This window comes from Eriocheir sinensis, chromosome 44 (assembly GCF_024679095.1).
Source record: "Eriocheir sinensis breed Jianghai 21 chromosome 44, ASM2467909v1, whole genome shotgun sequence".
Taxonomy (NCBI): domain Eukaryota; kingdom Metazoa; phylum Arthropoda; class Malacostraca; order Decapoda; family Varunidae; genus Eriocheir; species Eriocheir sinensis.
The window spans coordinates 12,615,287-12,634,700 of NC_066552.1; positions in this window are offsets into that span (position 1 = coordinate 12,615,287).

Below are 19,414 nucleotides of genomic sequence, written 5' to 3' on the forward strand. Positions count from 1 at the left end.
GGTCTGACTAAACTGTTGTAGAGCGGGAGTATTACATCTTTATTCTTGAATACAAAGTTTCTTTTAATGAAGCCCAACATTCTGTTCGCTTTATTTGCTGCATCGATGTATTGCTGTGAGAATTTGAGGTTTGACGCGATTTTGACCCCCAAGTCCTTGACGCATTGAACGCTTTTGAGTTTAACGCCGCGCATTTCGTATTCGAACTTCTTATTCCTCGTTCCAACTTGAAGGACCTGGCACTTGTCTACGTTAAAGGGCATCTCCCATCTATCCGACCAAGCTGAAATTTTGTGCAAATCCTCTTGGAGGCTTTGCCTGTCTTCGTCAGTCAGAACCGAGTTACCAATCTTTGTGTCGTCTGCAAATTTACTAATGCGGTTATTGAGTCCAACATCCACGTCGTTGATGTAAATAATGAAGAGCACTGGGCCAAGAACCGAGCCCTGACGGACGCCACTAGTGACAGGCGCCCACTCTGAGTTAAATCCGTCAATCACTACTCTTTGTTGTCTGTTGCTCAACCAATTCGCGATCCATTGGTTTACTTGACCGTCAATACCTATTTGCTTTAATTTGTAAAGTAACTTATGATGCGGGACTTTATCAAACGCTTTCTGGAAATCAAGATAGACTACGTCCAGTGATTTGGTTACGTCATAAACAGTGAAGAGGTCGTTATAAAAGGTTAATAGGTTTGATAGGCAGGATCTTTTGTTTCGGAAGCCATGTTGTGAGTCCCCAATCAATGAGTGGCTTTCAAGGTAACTCACAATTTTGTCTCTAATTATGCCCTCAAGTAGCTTACCTACAACCGAAGTTAGACTAATGGGCCTGTAATTACCTGGTACTTTTTTGTCTCCTTTCTTAAAAATCGGTGTCACGTTAGCCTTTTTCCAATCTGAAGGGACGATGCCTTGTCACAAGGACATATTGTATACGGTTGTGAGGGAGGAGAGTATTTCGCTCTTTGTTTCTTTCAGCAGAGTTGGATATACTTTGTCAGGTCCAGGACTTTTATTTGTTTTAAGTTTAGTTAAGTTAAATGGTTTACTGATGAGTCCGGTTTGCTGAGGAGGAGTACAAAGGAAAAGCAAACAGCAACTGACCTCTTGGTCCTAACTAGGCTGTTTGTTATTGCTAACATCTACTCTAATCTACGAGTCAGAGATACAGGAGAGTAAAGGCGAAGGAAGAAGGAGGAGGAGGAGGAGGAGATAGGTAGGTGTGTGTGTGTGTGTAAATCACCATGTATAATTTCCTACATAATTGCGACACAACACACACACACACACACACACACACACACACACACACACAGGTGACCCGGCTCGGCATTTCCTGTCTGTTTTTTTCTTCTTCCTTTTATTCCGTGTTACCAGACGCTGTAAAGTCCAAACAAGTCTTTTCCTCTCTCTCTCTCTCTCTCTCTCTCTCCTTACTTTCATGAATATATTTCTCGTAAGATTTCCATTCATAAATTGAGTCAAAATACTTTTATTCTTCAATCAAATTACATATTTATAATTTGCAATTCTTCCCAGATGACTGATGTTACATAGATCCTGATTCTTATAGATGTTGATGTCAGTTTTGCTGTTGTTGTTGATACTATTGTTGTATTATTGTATATGTCTGATTGATAGATAGATAGATAGATAAACTGATAAGAGATAGATAGATAGATAGATATATAGATAGATAAACAGATAGATAGATAGAGATAGAGAGAGAGAGAGAGAGAGAGAGAGAGAGAGAGAGAGAGAGAGAGAGAGAGAGAGAGAGAGAGAGAGAGAAGGCCACCTAGCCCCGCCCACTCTCCTTGCCGCCCCGCCCACTCACAGAGGTCGGGCGTGGGAGGACGCTTGACCCTCAGAAGCTGATACGCAGTTCACACACACACACACACACACACACACACACACACACACACACACACACACACACACACCTATAATGATCACTACATATAATCCAGTCCAACTCGCTTCTTCGGTTGTAATTATATTAATCTACTCGATCTGCCCTACTGGAGGAGGAGGAGGAGGAGGAAAAAGAAGAAGCATAATAAGAAGAGGAAGATATAAAGAACGTGGAATTGAAGAATGGGCGACAGGAGGAGGAGGAAAAACGTAAGAGAATATGGAATTTTAGATATTCATATAAGAGAAGAATTACAAGAACGGGTTGGAAAAGGGCGAGGAGGAGAGGAGGAGGAGGATTAGGAGGAGAAGGAGGAGGAGGAGATGTAAAAGTAGACACCAGAACTAGGTCTAACGAAAGAAGAATGGCTAGCAACAGTAAGAGGAGGAGGAGGAGGAGGAGGAGGAGGAAGAAGAAGAAGAAGAACAAGAACAAGAAGAAGAAGAGAAGGAGGAGGAGAAATCAGAGGAGGAGGAGGAGGAGATGAAGGAAGAGAAGGAAAAAAATCGTAATAATGCATAATAGATCAGGCCTGAGCGAGGTCTAAAAATACTGTTGATCAAAAATGTCTTGCCGGAGCCCCGCGCAGGAATGGACAATCACTGCATAATGGACGAGGCAGCGAAGGCAGGACGCTCCCCGGCCCACGCCCTTGCCTAACGTGTGTGTGTGTGTGTGTGTGTGTGTGTGTGTGTGTGTGTGTGACGGTGCTGCCCTTTCCTGCCCCTCCCTGCCTGCCCCTGCCCTTTCTTGCCCCTGTCACCCCTGTAGCAATTCTGGATGACACTAGTTTCTCTCTCTCTCTCTCTCTCTCTCTCTCTCTCTCTCTCTCTCTCTCTCTCTCTCTCTCTCTCTCTCTCTCTCTCTCTCTCTCTCTCTCTCTCTCTTAGATTGTGCTAAAGTTGAAGGTTTTAAGCTTCATCTATCTATAGCTACATACAAGACACATTGAATTACTGCCTAGAAGTCCTAATCCAGCTGTTCACCTCCCGCTTGAAGTCTTGAAGTGACGCGCGATGGTGGAGGTCGGTGTGGCTGACAAGCTGGTTCCACAGGCGGCTGTAGCGGGGCTGGAAGGAGCGGAAGTGGTGCTCCGTCCTGGAGAAGGGTACAGCCACTTGTTCCTGTCTGTGGGGTGCTGCTCGGGTGGAGTGTATGGGGGTTGGGGGCGCAGGGAGCTTGAGAGCTGCCAGGTGGGGTGTGTTTAGGTTGTGTGCCTTGTACATTACACACAGGCCTGCCACATCCCTGCGCTCCTGGAGAGGTTGCAGGGAGCCACGCGCGTGCTGAGGACCTGTGCGCTGTATCAGACGCTGGGCTCTGGCCTGGACACGATCCAGGGTTGCAAGGTAGGATGGAGGGCAGGAGGACCAGGCGAGGGGGGAGTACTCCATGAGGGGGCGTACTTGTGCCTTGTAGAGCACCTCAGTCCCTTTGGCGTCAAGTAGATGGGAGATGCGCCGTACACAGCTGAGTTTCCATGCTGCATTTTTTGATATTTTTTAGCATGGTTGGTGAAGGAGAGTCCCGCGTCGAACTCCACTCCGAGAATGGAGATGGAGTCTTGAAGGGGTAGCGTTTTCCCCTCCAGTTGTATCCCCGGCCCGGCTAGATTGTTGATATCTCGCCTGCGGGATATTACCATTGCTTGCGTTTTGTCAGGGGCCAGGGTGACTTGCCAGCAGCCACTCCAGGTGATAATTTTGTCGAGTGCCATGTTGATGCGACACACTGTGCCTTGCCAGTCCTGTCTGTCGCTGGTGAAGGCAAGGGTGCAGTCGTCAGCGTACGCCTGGGCCTCAGGGATGAGCTGGAGAATGTCATTGAAATAAACATTCCACAGTAGAGGCCCTAGTACGCTGCCCTGGGGCACGCTTGCATTGATGGGGTGCTGGCTTGAGGTGTGGCCGTTAATCACCACCTGTAACGCCCTGTCCTGGAGGTAGTCCCCAATGGGTTGCAGGAGGGCGCCTCGCACACCTAGGCTCTTCAGCTTGGCGATGAGGCCTTGGTGCCAAACCCTGTCGAAGGCTCCGGCTATGTCAAGAGCCACGACGAAGGTGTCGAGTCCCCTGTCCAGCGAGTGGTTCCATGAGGCAGAGTTAAGGAGCAGCAGGTCTGCAGCAGATCTTCCCTGCCGGAAGCCGAATTGCTTGGAGTTGAGGAGATGGTGGGCATCGAGGAAGGCCGTGAGTTTGGTTGTTATAAGGGACTCCAAGATTTTCCCAACAGTGGAGAGGAGGGATACTGGGCGGTAGTTCTTTGGGTCCTGTTTGCCTTTCTTGTATATGGCCACCACTCTTGCTTTCTTCCAAAGTGTGGGCCACTTGGAGGTGGAAAGGATGTTATTGAAGATGGTGGTAAGTGGTAGGGCGAGCTGGCCAGCGCATCTTTTTAGCAGGTGAGGGCTGATGTTGTCAGGCCCTAGGGCTTTCTTGGGGTCTATTTGCATCAGCAGATTTTTTACCTCCTCCATGGTGACAGTGAGACTCTCCAGAGAGGCCCTGGTGAGGGATGGCAGCTTCGGGGGGGCGCGGAGGGGATCCGGTACTGACATTTTGGAAGAGAAGTGGGCCGCCAGTAGCTCCGCCTTGTCTTTGTCGCGCATAGCCACTGACCCATCTGGCCTGACGAGGGGTGGGATGGCGTTGTCGGCTGAGAGGCCTTGTTGTTGTTTCACTCCACTCCACCACTCCTTGTTACCCACAGACTGTCCGCTGAGCTTGGTCTTCATTACCTCCTTCCAGCGTTGTATAGCCTGTTTTTGCACCCGGCTCATGTTCTTGCAGGCTTCTCTGTGTAAGGTTTTATTATGCTGAGAAGGATGGGACTTGTAACGCAGCCAAGCCCTACTCTTGGTGTCCGCGGCTATCCTGCACTGATAGCCGAACCAGGGCTGATCAATTGGTTTTGATTTATATGACTGGCTGGGCACATATTCTTGTTGCAGAGACAGAAGAAGGTTTGTCAAGTTCTCTCTCTCTCTCTCTCTCTCTCTCTCTCTCTCTCTCTCTCTCTCTCTCTCTCTCTCTCTCTCTCTCTCTCTCTCTCTCTCTCTCTCTCTCTCTCTCTCTCTCTCTCTCTCTCTCTCTCTCTCTCTCTCTCTCTCTCTCTCGTAGAAATCCGACAAAAACTAACAGAAATACAACTATCAGATGACGGCAACGTAGAGGAAGCCTGGCTAAGCCTTAAAAATCACTTACTCACTCAGCAGAACACATTCGTATCCTTGTGCGAGAAGCGAATTAACACTAATAAAAGCCCACCGTGGTTTAATAGCGAAATTAAACAATCAGTCAATGAGAGAAAATTGTTTTACAGGTTAAAGAAAGAACAAAGCACGCCCGAAAACATTAGACTTTATAATGATGCCAGGCGACGAGTAAAAAGACTAGTAGGTCAGGCAAAGCGTAGATACGAAGAAAATATTGCAGCCAACTGTAAAAATAATCCGAAATCTTTCTTCAGTTACATAAACAACAGAAAGGCGATCAAAAGTGGTATTGGACCTTTAACAAACAGCGACGGTGCACTAGTGACTGATAGCCAACACATTGCAAACCTCTTAAACAATTACTTTTCCTCGGTGTTTAATACTAACAGTCTTCCTCTCGCTACCACCAACACCAGTACTATTGTAAATCTCGAGCATGCATTGCCTAATTTTGAAATAACAACCGATGAAGTCCTTAAAGCTCTCCATTCACTTAAAACAAATAAAAGTCCTGGACCTGACAAAGTTTATCCAACTCTGCTGAAAGAAACAAAGAGCGAAATACTCTCCTCCCTCACAACCGTATTCAATATGTCCTTGCGACAAGGCATCGTCCCTTCAGATTGGAAAAAGGCTAACGTGACACCGATTTTCAAGAAAGGAGACAAAAAAGCACCAGGTAATTACAGGCCCATTAGTCTAACTTCGGTTGTAGGTAAGCTACTTGAGGGCATAATTAGAGACAAAATTGTGAATTACCTTGAAAGCCACTCATTGATTGGGGACTCACAACATGGCTTCCGAAACAAAAGATCCTGCCTATCAAACCTATTAACCTTTTATAACGACCTCTTCACTGTTTATGACGTAACCAAATCACTGGACGTAGTCTATCTTGATTTCCAGAAAGCGTTTGATAAAGTCCCGCATCATAAATTACTTTACAAATTAAAGCAAATAGGTATTGACGGTCAAGTAAACCAATGGATCGCGAATTGGTTGAGCAACAGGCAACAAAGAGTAGTGATTGACGGATTTAACTCAGAGTGGGCGCCTGTCACTAGTGGCGTCCCTCAGGGCTCGGTCCTTGGCCCAGTGCTCTTCATTATTTACATCAACGACGTGGATGTTGGACTCAATAACCGCATTAGTAAATTTGCAGACGACACAAAGATTGGCAACTCGGTTCTCACTGACGAAGACAGGCAAAGCCTCCAAGAGGATTTGCACAAAATTTCAACTTGGTCGGATAGATGGAGATGCCCTTTAACGTAGACAAGTGCCAGGTCCTTCAAGTTGGAACGAGGAATAAGAAGTTCGAATACTAAATGCGCGTCTATAAACTCAAAAGCGTTCAATGCGTAAAAGACTTTGTGGTCAAAATCTCGTCAAACCTAAAATTCTCACAGATATGCATCGAAGCATAAAAAAAAGCGAACACAATGTTGTGCTTCATTAAAAGAAACTTTGTATTCAAGAATAAAGATGTAATACTCTGCTCTACAACAGTTTAGTCAGACCCCACTTGGAATATGCGGTACAGTTTTGGTCTCCCCACCATGCAAAGGATATTGCTAAATTAGAAGGTGTTCAGCGACGGGCAACGAAAATGATCCTTCCTTGCGCAACAAATCCTACGAAGAAAGGCTTTCTACCCTTAACATGTTCTCTCTTGAGAAACGTCGCCTCCGAGCAAAACTGATCGAATGTTTTAAAATACTTGATGGTTTCACGAATGTAGACAGATCAACATTGTTTATGATCGATGACACTTTTAGCACGAGCAACAATGGCGTAAAACTCAGATGTAAAACTCAGATGTAGACACGTAAATTCATACTGCACCAAATTTTTCTTACCCAACTTTGTAGTGCGAGAATGTACTAATCTTCCACCATCAGTGTTCAAGTGTAACACGATTGACTCTTTCACAAATAAGCTCGACCGTCACTTCCATCAACTTAATATCAACTAGAGTAGAAATGCAACGTTTTGGAGTCTTCTGATTAATGTAAAATCACTTAGGTTTAAGGACAGACCACCAAGTCTGGACCATGGGGTCTGTGTGGTCTGATTTTCTATGTAAATCTATGTAAATCTCTCTCTCTCTCTCTCTCTCTCTCTCTCTCTCTCTCTCTCTCTCTCTCTCTCTCTCTCTCTCTCTCTCTCTCTCTCTCTCTCTCTCTCTCTCTCTCTCTCTCTCTCTCTCTCAGTCTCTTTCTCTGATTTCTTTAAAACCACTTCTTAAAATGTGTGTGTGTGTGTGTGTGTGTGTGTGTGTGTGTGTGTGTGTGTGTTTGTTAGACTTGCACCTGCCTGCCTAGCCCACCTTCCCCCTCCCCCCCACATGCTATTGTCTCCATCCTCCTCCACCTCCTCCTAATTACAGAAAGGACATTGATTTACTGGAAAGGATTCAGCGACGCGCCACGAAAATGATACCAACCTTAAGGGCTCAACCGTACGAGGAACGACTCAAGCGACTCAATCTCTTTACATTAGAGAAAAGACGCCTACGAGGAGATATGATTCAAGTCTTCAAGTATCTGAAAAAATTCAATAACGTCGATTACTCCAATTTCTTTGAATTGCAAACCAACCTAAGAACTAGAAATAACGGTTTACCCATTCAGTCTAAGCGATGTAACACAGACATCGGAAGGAGTTTCTTTTCAAACCGAGTCATCCGTCACTGGAACAATCTTCCTTCAGAAGTAGTAAATGCGAATACTATCAACTCCTTCAAATATAGAATCGACCGTCACTTCGCTGCGTCGGGAGTAAACTGAATATTGAGTTGCTTTCATCTGCTCCTCAATATCGAGGTGCTTTCATCTACTCCTCAATGTCGAGGTGCTTTCATCTGCTCCCCAGGCCCCAGGCTGTCGAGCAGATTAAATCACCAAAGCGGGCAACCTCGTAATGAGCCAATAGGCTTTCTGTTGCCTGCGTTTCCATGTTTCCATGTTTCCATGTTTCCCCGACCCCCTTTCATACACTTCTTCCCCTCTTCGACCCCCTCCATGCTCCCTTCCTCCTCCCTCCTCCTCCTTCTCCTCCTCCTCCTCCTCAGTAGCATAGCGCCTCGACCACCTCCTCTGTGTGATGTGCATGTCCAAAGTGTGAGATACCTAACGTGCCTCTCCTCCTCCTCCTCCTCCTCCTCTCTCTTCAGTCTCATCCTCCTCTTCCTCTCTCATAGTTATCTTTTTCTTTTCATTTTCCTTTTTTTCTTCTTTGTTATATTTCATTTTTCGTTGTTCCCTAATTTCAGTTATCAGAGAGAGAGAGAGAGAGAGAGAGAGAGAGAGAGAGAGAGAGAGAGAGAGAGAGAGAGAGAGAGAGAGAGAGAGAGAGAGAGAGAGAGAGAGAGAGAGAGAGAGAGAGAGAGAGAGAGAGAGAGAGAGAGAGAGAGAGAGAGAGAGAGCGATGCGCCCTCCAGTACTTGATCACAGATATTATCTCCTTTTTCTCTCATAAATATGCAAGCGTGCTGTCAGTTTCCCAAAGTTCACAATAAACTATAACGCAACAGGAATACATCAGCAGCGGGCTAGTCTATCATGATCTCATCCTCGATCCCCCTGCAGCTAAAATGGACTCGCCGTGTGTTGAATAACTATGAATATATTGCCTTATTTTATTCATCTACTGTTAAAGTCCGGCAAATGGATTATAGTTTCTTAGTGGCAGATGTTACCTAATCTTACCTGATCTTAACCTGTCCTCTTCATATTTTTTTTTTTTATTCATCTGCTGTTAAAGTCCGGTAAATGGATTATAGTTTCTTACGCAGGCATGATCATGTTAGGCTGTTTTTTGAGGTTCAGTCCGAAAGTAACGTAACCTAACCCTGCCTACTCTGTTCATATGTAGCAATAGTACTTTTCGAATAGCCTTTGACGCATAGATCTTCAACTCTGGGTAGTCGAGTGGCAGCTTCAGTCAGGACGTAACCTAATCTAACCTGATCTTAACCTATCCTGTTCATATTTTTTTTATTCATCTGTTGTTAAGGTCCGATAAAAGGATTATAGTTTCTTACCCAGGCATGATCAGGTTAGGCTGTTTTTTGAGGTTCAGTTCGAAAGTACCGTAACCTTACCTTGCCTATTCTGTTCATATGTAGCAATAGTCCTTCATCTCGAGTAGCCTTTGACGTATACATGTTCATCTCTGGGTAGTCGAGTGGCAGCTTCAGTCAGGACGTAACCTAATCTAACCTGATCTTAACCTGTCCTCTTCATATTTTTTTTTTATTCATCTGCTGTTAAGGTCCGGCAAATGGATTATAGTTTTTGGCCCACTCATACCCAGGTTAGTCGATTTTTGGGGCTCAGTTCGAAAGTAACTTAACCTAGCCTAGCCTACCCTGTTCATATGTATCAGTAGTCCTTCATCTCGAATAGCCTTTGGCGCATACATGTTTAACTCTGAGTATCGCGTGGCGGCTTCAATCAGATGTTGCTTAATCTAACCTGATCTTAACCTGTCCTGTTCATATGTAGCAAAAAGTTCGTGATCTGGCACACCATCTGAGGCACACCTGTTCAACCGTGTCGATCAACTATCACCTCTATCTATCTACTACATATCTGTCTATCAACTTCGGGTGACAGCGTTAATCCGAGCCTTCCTTAACCTAACCTGCTCTAACCTCTGTTATTTATAAGTAGCACAAGTCCGTCATCTCGAAAAGCTTCTCTCCTCCTTACCTAATCTGATCCCAACCTATCCTTGTAATATACAGCAAATGACCGTCACCTTCAATACCATTTGAGCCACACCTGTTCAGCTTAGTGGAATATAGCGTGGTCAGTTTCTGTTAATGGGTTCAGGCTCTCTAGTAATATTGGATCATGTTCTTTTGCCGTCAAGAATTACTAGTATAGTAATTCTCGGTCTTGTGATATTCAGTTAAGTGGACTTTCGCTCAACACCGAACATGGTATCATATCGCCTCTCCAATTTATCGTAATGGCGTGGTCATATGTTGGTCCTGTAAAACCCTATCTAAATACAACGGTAAGAGATCTAACTATCTTGTACGGGGCTTTCGATTGCGTGAACTATCAGTCGTCCAATCGAAATGAGCTTCCAAAATGTGGTGATACATAATCCAGGCTGCCGTTCCCTGACGCACACCCATAGCTGCCCTTTCATCTCCCTCCTGACCCTACATACACCCCTTACCTTACCTCCGCCGTACCCTACATACACCCCTTTACCTTACCTTCGCCTCACCCTACATACAGCCCTGGAGAGACCTTACATACACCCCTGGACAGCCTTCCTTCGGTACATCACCAATAAACTACACCGGACAACCCTTCGCTTCAGACCCAAACTAATTATCAGTCTTTCTTTCACGTTGTATTTAGCGCAGGTAGCCTCTTCCTGGCCCGCCCCTCCTGACCTCCCTCATATACCCACATCCACCTAGTTCTCATTACGCCATCAGTATATTTCATCAGATGGATAGTAACAGCTTCAGAGCCAGGCTAACGATCCGTCCCTGCTAGTTAAGCCCGAATAACGCCGCACATTACCCAGGAAGCCCTTCTGACCACACCTTGAGACACGCACTCGTACCGTATCTTCCCCTGACCGACCCTCTCTTCGTATATCACCAATACATTTTGCCGGACAACCCTTAACATCGGACCCAACCTAACCTAAACCTCTCCCCCTCCCTCCCCCTACACACATGCCCAGACAGTCCCCCACCCAGCCCCCCACACAGCCCTATCCCTCACTCCCTCTCTCCCACTCGCTCACAGAATCAAACGTACATTTCTCCGCTTACAAGGGCGAGGAGGCGATCGTTCTTAGTCAAGTTTCTCCTTCTTGATCCCGTCCACTCAATATTCTTTTTTATTACCCCGAGTCGTTCTGTCTTTCAAACAGCGATAGGTACAAGGCTGACGTTATATCACCATAAAGCCTCAGCGGGCCTGTCAGCGCTAACATTCACAGCTCGATGGAAAGAATGAGGAGGAGGAGGTGGTGGTGGTGGTGGTGGTGAAGGAGGAGGCTGCAAGGGCGAGAGAGAGGCCGAGGGAGGTTCACCGAAGGGAGGGGTTGTAAAATAAATGTTAAATGATACCTTTACCGAGGTCGATTCTTTTCTCAGTTTCTCCTTCCTGCCTTCCTTCCTTCCTACCCTGTTCCCTGATGCTTGTAGTGCCTAGGTTGTATGTAGTAAGTCTTTTTCTCAGTTTTCCCTTCCCTCCTCCCTTCCTTTCTTCGTTCCCAACTCGGCCGATGCTTCCAGAGACTAGGTTATATATAGTAAGTGTTTCTCCTTCCTTGCTCCCTTCCTTCCTTCCTTCCCCCTCCTGATGCTTCCAGAGACTAGGTTATATATAGTAAGTGTCTCTCCTTCCTTGCTACCTTCCTTCTTCCTTCCTACCCCACCCGATGCTTGCAAAGAGTATAGGTTGTATCCGTAGCAAGCCGGCCGTTCAGCGCTGTGGGGCCCGCGCTCTCCCCGCCCATCAACGTCGCTGTATACCAAGTTCCCTTTCTTTAGGTCGGCGATTACGGAAATACAAGTGTACAGTCCTTATGAGGCTTCCCTTTGGCCTAATGGTTTTCTTATATGCGTTAGGCTAAGTACAAGAGGGGTCGAGTGGGTAGTTAGGAGAGAGAGGGGGAGGGAGAGGGAGAGAGCGCACTCCACTCCATCGGCCACCGGGAACCATTACGGACTGCCTAACTGACTGGCTCAATGGTTTTCTTATGCGCTTGGAAGTGGAAGGACGGCCGGGGTAGCAATAAGGAGGAGGAGGCTGAGAGAGAGAGAGAGAGAGAGAGAGAGAGAGAGAGAGAGAGAGAGAGAGAGAGAGAGAGAGAGAGAGAGAGAGAGAGAGAGAGAGAGAGAGAGAGAGAGAGAGAGAGAGAGAGAGAGAGAGAGAGAGAGAGAGAGAGTAGACACATACACAGAGATGGTAGAAACAGAAAACTAGTAGGAAATTAAGGGAAAAACTGTAAATATAAGTGAAGAATGAGAGAGAGAGAGAGAGAGAGAGAGAGAGAGAGAGAGAGAGAGAGAGAGAGAGAGAGAGAGAGAGAGAGAGAGAGAGAGAGAGAGAGAGAGAGAGAGAGAGAGAGAGAGAGAGAGAGAGAGAGAGAGAGAGAGAGAGAGAGAGAGAGAGAGAGAGAGAGAGAGAGAGAGAGAGAGAGAGAGAGAGAGAGAGAGAGAGAGAGAGAGGTCATCCCCGCCCCTCCACCCCCCTCCTCCCCCCCTAATCATGCCTCCAGTACCGTGCGGCGCGGCGTAGGTACAGAGGCCGAGGCAGTGATCCATTAGCGCGCACTCGCCGACACTCAAGCCCCGTGTAGCGTCGTGACAGCCTTTTATAGCCTGTGGCAGGTGTTGCGCGCTGCCGCTGACTGATAACCCTCACCTCGCCCTCGCCGGCCCTCTCCTCGCCTCCGTCTCCCCGAGTCTCGGTGCACAGGACCGCTAAATGCCCTCGGCTGAATAGGTTGCATCGCTATTTGCTTCCTGATATTCGCTTGGTGCCTTGATAAGCCTTACCTCGCCCCTCCTATCGGCCTATTGCACCTGACTCACTCCTCATCTTGCTGTCTCTGCTCTTCCTGCTCTTCCTCGCCTTTATCTCCGTGGGTCTTCATAGTGTATATATTGTCAGTCTGTTGACCATGATTGCAGGTACAGTCGCGGCTGATAGGCCCCGACCAGGCTGTGATGGAAAGCCGCGGCCTCTCGGGCATAAACAACTCACACCGTGGCTGCTCTGATCAGAGAGCTTTTCTTTGCCAAGATATTGTTGCTGTTGTGACGTATCAGTGTTGTTAGTAGTGGATGTTTCTACGATTTAGTGTTGAATGGTAACCTGTTATGTGAGAAAATTTAAAACATTGTACACAAACACTTAAAGGTTGTCATGCTTGTCAGTTACTGGGTCACGTATAACGTCATGTATTACAGAGTAGTGTGCTATGCTCTCCAGCACTGCCTGACCAAGGACGATCGATCATCCAAGACTCTTTAGAAATACTCAATGCAAACATGAAAGGAGGAAATCATGCCCTAAAATCATGTTAGAAAAGTTATCACCCAGTTACATCATAGACCACGGAAAAAAGTAGCGATGAATTTATATGATCTCAATCACCTTAAAGGGTTGCGTCACCAGCTGCCTCCTCCTCTTCGCACTCTCTCCCTGCCCTCTCCTGCCCCTTCCAGCGTTCCTCCCGCGCCGCGAGTACCCGCACACAAACACTAAACGATTTCTCCACCACCAGCTGCTTGACTCGAGTCGATCGCTGACTTCTGAACTTCGCCCGCTGCCGAAAACGGAAAGCACTTACCTCCTACTCCTCCTGGCCCTTCCTACCCCACCCTCTCCCTCTCCTTCTCGAGCGACTCAACCTCTTCACGTTGGAAAAGAGACGCCTGCGGGGAGACATGATACAAGTCTTTAAGTACCTGAACAAGCTCAGCAACGTTGATCACTCCAAACTCTTCACGCTACAAACCAACCTGAGAACAAGAAACAACGGAAAAACAATTCAAGCAAAGCGATGCAATACCGACATCGGCAGGAGTTATTTCTCGAATAGAGTTGTTCGCCATTGGAACAGCCTTCCTGCAGAAGTGGTTAGCGCAGAGACCATCAACTCCTTCAAGAAACGCATTGATCGCCACTTTGCTGCAACGGGTGTGAACTGAACGTTCCCAAGAGTAGGTACACAAGTGCTTTAATCCTTCCCTGCAAGCCACTCCTATGGCAAACGGATTGATTGAATCACTGAACGCAGGCAGCCTAGTAATGAGCCAACAGGCTTTCTGCTGTCTGCTAGTCCATGTTTCCATGTTTCTATACGTGCATACAGGCGCTAAACGGCTCTTCCCTCCTCGACCAGCTGGCTGCCCCCCGGCCCGCGCTGAGGCCCATAAATACGGCTGCTGATGAGATGACCGGCGGCTCCTGTAGATTCGTATCGGCCGGGAAACGGAGCGCGACGAGCGAGGCGGAGTGAGGTACGGCGATTATGAAGATGTTGGGTAATGACGGGCAGACGGACGGACGGATAGACGGACGAACCGATGAAGACGATGCGGAGAGGAACGAGTAGTATGATTGGGAGGCGGAGGATGAGCGGCGGGAGTAGTGGGAGGAGGAGGAATGATGCATAGCGAGTAGGAGGAAATGAAGGAGAGGGAGATAGAGGCCGCATTAAAAGATAAAGAAGACGATGGAAAGAACGAGGAGGAGTGGGAGGTAAGGGGAGAGGAGGAGGAGGGGGAGGAATATTGTAGGAGAGAGATTCATAGGGAGCAGTAGGAGGGAATGAAGGAGTGGGAGATAGACAGCGCACTCAAGATAACGACGACGATGAAGAAAATTGTAGCAAGAAGTTCGCCGTAATTAGAATGCTGCCGCTAAACCTTGCCTCCTCCTCCTCCTCTTCCCCCCTTCCTCCTCCCACCTCCCCCTCGCTGCTGGTGCTCCTGAATTTGCTTCACTTGAGTCTTGCTGATGGTGGTGATGGTGGTGGTGGTGTGGGTGGGGGTGATGATGGTGAAGACTCGTTCGCTACAGGTTTGATTTATTTTAGTGATTTATTTATTGATTCACTCACTTCTACGGCGACTTGGAATAAAGAATAAAGAATAAAAAGAATAAAGAAATATAGAGATAGGGAATAAAAGATAATAGAGAAGTAAAGAGAAAAGGAATAAATATGTTTCTTACGAGGTATTTCAACACCCAAAGGTTTAGAGACGCTGGAAATGCGGTATTAGTGTGACAGGAAGTGGTGGTGGTGGTGGTGGTGGTGGTGCCCAAGTCGAGGCCGCGGCGCCATCGGTGGACGCCCTCGGCAAATACACACACACACACACACACACACACACACACACACACACACACACACACACACACACACACACGTCACCATCAACACCAACAAGACGGTGGTGATGCATTTTCACACCTCCACCACTGCCATCCCACCGCCAGCCCTGGAGGTTGGCCCTCACCAGCTGCAGGTGGTTGAATCCACCAAACTACTTGGAGTCACCCTGGACAGCAAGCTGAGCTGGGGCAAGCACGTCATCACCATTATCAGGGCGGCTTCCTACAAACTGTTCATGCTGAGGCGCATGAAGGCACTGGGAGCCCCCCAAAGGTCGCTCAAGGACCTGTACACCACCTTCATCCTTCCCAGACTCCTCTACGCCTCTCCTGCTTGGGCTTCCTCCATCAACAAGACCCAGCAACGCCAATTAGAGAGAGCGCAAAGGCGTGCATGCAGACAGATTCTGGGCAGTACTTACACCAACTACGAGCATGCACTCACCCACCTGAATATGCCCACCCTACAGGACCGATACCAGACAAACCTAACGAAATTCGGCAAGTCCCTCCTCCACAACCCCCGTCATAGAGATCTACTCCCACCCGCCCTCCCTCCCCCACTAGACCCACAAGACACCACAATATTCTCGTCCCGGTCAAAACTCGCACGGATAGATATTGGCTTATTGCGATACTGACACTTGTGAGGGTCATTAACACCTCTATGATCACATGACCCCTCCACTCCAACACACACACACACACACACACACACACACACACACATCACCCTTCCCCACTTCCCCCATTACTCACCACATTACTCATTGTATGGTATTTTTGTGTATTTTCAGCCTTATGGCTGCCTACAAATGAATAAACCATTTATTATTATTATTATTATTATTATTATTATTATTATTATTATTATTATTATTATTATTATTATTATTATTATTATTATTATTATTATTATTATTACACACACACCTGCTGGGCCACGGTAACAAGATTAGGTAGTCCTCCTCCTCCTCCTCCTCTTCCTCATCGTCCTCCTCCTCCAAATAATAGCAGTTGTTCAATATGTAACCTTCCAAGAGACTCATATTTTTCTTGGTGTCTTTTCTTCTTATGTATTTCGATGTATTTCTCTTTTACTCTTCTGTTTCAACTTTTCTTCTTCCTTTCTTGCTTATTTTTGCTCATTTAGACTCTTCCTCGTCCTCTACGTGCTCCTCTTCCTCCTCCTCTTCCTTATACGTCGCCTCACCTTACTTTTCCTCCTCCTCCTCCTCCTCCTCCTCTTCACCTTCACCTGTTTACAGTAAAACAGGTAACTTTGCCGATAGATAGTTTTGTTTTGTTACCATACACGTTCCTTGCTCGTACACTACTTCTCTCTTTTTTTTTTTTCCCTTCTCCTCCTCCTCCTCTTCCTCCTCTTTCTCCGTCTAGTAAGCCCCCAGAACAGCATCCCTCCTCCTCCCCCACCTTTCTTCCTCTTCCATTCCTCCTCCTCCTCCTCACTCATCCTCGTCCTCCTCCATCTAGTAAGCCCGCAAGACGAGTATCACTTCCTCCTCCTCATCCTCTCCCTCCTCCCACTCCCACTCCTCCTCCTCCTCCTCCTCGTCTTTTTTTTTTTTTTTACAACAAAGGAGGCAGCTCAAGGGCACACAAAAAAAGAAAACAATAATAAAAAAGCCCGCTACTCGCTGCTCCTAAAAAAGAAACAAAAGAGGTGGCCGAAAGCAAGATCAAATACAGGAGGAGAGATGTCCTGATACCCTCCTCCTGAAAGAGTTCAAGTCGTAGGCAGGAGGAAATACAGATGAAAGAAGATTGTTCCAGAGTTTACCAGCGTGAGGGATGAAAGAGTGAAGATGCTGGTTAAGTCTTGCATAAGGGGTTTGGACAGTATAGGGATGAGCATGAGTAGAAAGTCGAGTGCAGCGGGGCCGCGGGAGGGGGAGAGGCATGCAGTTAGCAAGTTCAGAAGAGCAGTCAGCGTGGAAATATCGATAGAAGATAGAAAGAGAGGCAACATTGCGGCGGAATTTAAGAGGTAGAAGACTATCAGTATGAGGAGGAGAGCTGATGAGACGAAGAGCCTTAGCCTCCACTCTGTCCAGAAGAGCTGTGTGAGTGGAGCCCCCCCACACAAGAGATGCATACTCCATACGAGGGCGGACAAGGCCCCTGTATATGGACAGCAACTGTGCAGGGGAGAAGAACTGGCGGAGACGGTACAGAACGCCCAGCCTCGAGGAAGCTGATTTAGTAAGAGATGAGATATGAAGCTTCCAGTTGAGATTTTGAGTTAAGGATAGACCGAGGATGTTTAGTGTTGAGGAAGGTGACAGCTGGGTGTTGTCAAAGAATAGGGGATAGTTGTTTGGAAGATTGTGTCGAGTGCATAGGTGGAGAAACTGTGTTTTTGAGGCGTTGAAGGACACCAGGTTCCTCTTGCCCCAATCGGAAATAATAGTAAGGTCTGAGGCTAAGCGTTCTGCAGCCTCCAGCCTTGAGTCGTTAAGTTCCTGTAGGGTGGGTCTTCTATTAAAAGAAGTTGAGTAATGCAGAGTGGAATCATCGGCATAAGAATGGATAGGACAGTTCGTTTTGGAAAGAAGATCATCAATGAACAACAGAAAAAGAGTGGGAGATAGGACAGAACCCTGTGGGACACCACTGTTAATAGATTTAGGGGAAGAACAGTGACCGTCTACCACGGCAGAAATAGAACGGTCAGAAAGGAAACTGGAGAAAAAGGTACAGAGAGAAGGATAGAAACCGTAGGAGGGTAGTTTGGAAAGCCGCCGGGAGCAGCATCACTCTGTCATGTCTCATTTGTATCTCGTGGGAGGCAGCGGCGTGACGGCCCGGCAGCATATTATATTCACTCTGTATACTCCACTCGCACTCCTGCGAGAACGGTAGGCAGACGGCTTTATGTAAGGGGTGACTCCAACAAACTTGCTGCGCGCTGTGATTCTCGCCGTTCTTAGAGGTTAAGGGGTGACTCCAACAAACTTGCTGCGCGCTGTGATTTTCGGCGTTCTTAGACATATCACCTGTGTGTGTGTGTGCGCTCGCCGTTATTTGTGTGTGAATGCACGTATCCGTCGTGTGCGTTGTGTCATGCTGTATAGTGTAGTTATTTTTTCTCAAGGTAAATATTTAACGTGAAAGGGCTATATATAAGAATTTATCATGTTTTATTTCTTTATCATGCTAAGAATAGGTATATCTATGTGTCTGTCTGACTCTGCGTCTCTGTCTGATCGTGTAGTAATTTTTTCTCAAGGTAGATATAATATAATGTGAAAGGGCTTTATATATGCACTCATCATGTTTATTTTTCTTCTTCATGGTAAGTATATGACCCCCTCTTCTCTCTCTCTCTCTCTCTCTCTCTCTCTCTCTCTCTCTCTCTCTCTCTCTCTCTCTCTCTCTCTCTCTCTCTCTCTCTCTCCTCTCTCTCTCTCTCTCTCTCTCTCTCTCTCTCTCCTCTCTCTCTCCTCTCTCTCTCTCTCCCTACTCTCTCTCTCTCTCTCTCTCTCTTCTGCGAACTACTGCATTAGTTTCTTCACTCTATATATATATATATATATATATATATATATATATATATATATATATATATATATATATATATATATATATATATTATAACATCATCTGTTTTTTGATAATTTATATCATTGACTGGAATAGCCTGACACGTCAGATTAAGTTTGTGTAAGCACAGGAAGTTAAAGTTAACGCCTTCAACACTAGGCCTCATATATTGCTTCCTATCGCTGCCCTTAATATATCCCAGAATACATATACTGCGTCATGGCTCATTGCGAATCTTGATGTGCACAGACAGGCTGGACACAAGTGTTCAGTGCCGTTTGCACCATTTAGTGATGAAGAGGTTTAAGTTGTTCTTGCCAGGTGTTTGGTGTGAGGTCAGGTTGAAGAGGATTAGGATGCGTGAGGTTAGTGTGACCTGACCACAGGTGGAGGTGCAAGGATTATAAAAAAGAAGGGGGAAGGAGCAGACTTTAGGGGGTTCTAGGGGAGTGAGAGGTCAGTGAGGTTAAGTGTAATGCTTGGTTGCTGTCTGCTGAGAGGTCAGTTAGTCTCTTCACTTCGCCATGGCAAGTCTAAGAGACGTATTAGAATTTGAGACAGAAGGCTTTCATTCTGTAATACTTAGTGAAACTGAAGACACAGTACATTTCCGGCTAAATGTGAAAAGTGACGATGAGTTCCAACTGTGGAAAGAACTTTATATGAAAGAAAATAACACGTGTTTGAACGTGAAGCGTTCGTATCCCTGCAAGAAGTGGAATTTGTTTCACAAGACGTTCGTCTGTCTACATGGTGATGCTCGCAGCAAGGGAAGAATCAAGACATATACTGGGTATGTATTGTTTATGTACAGTATATATTC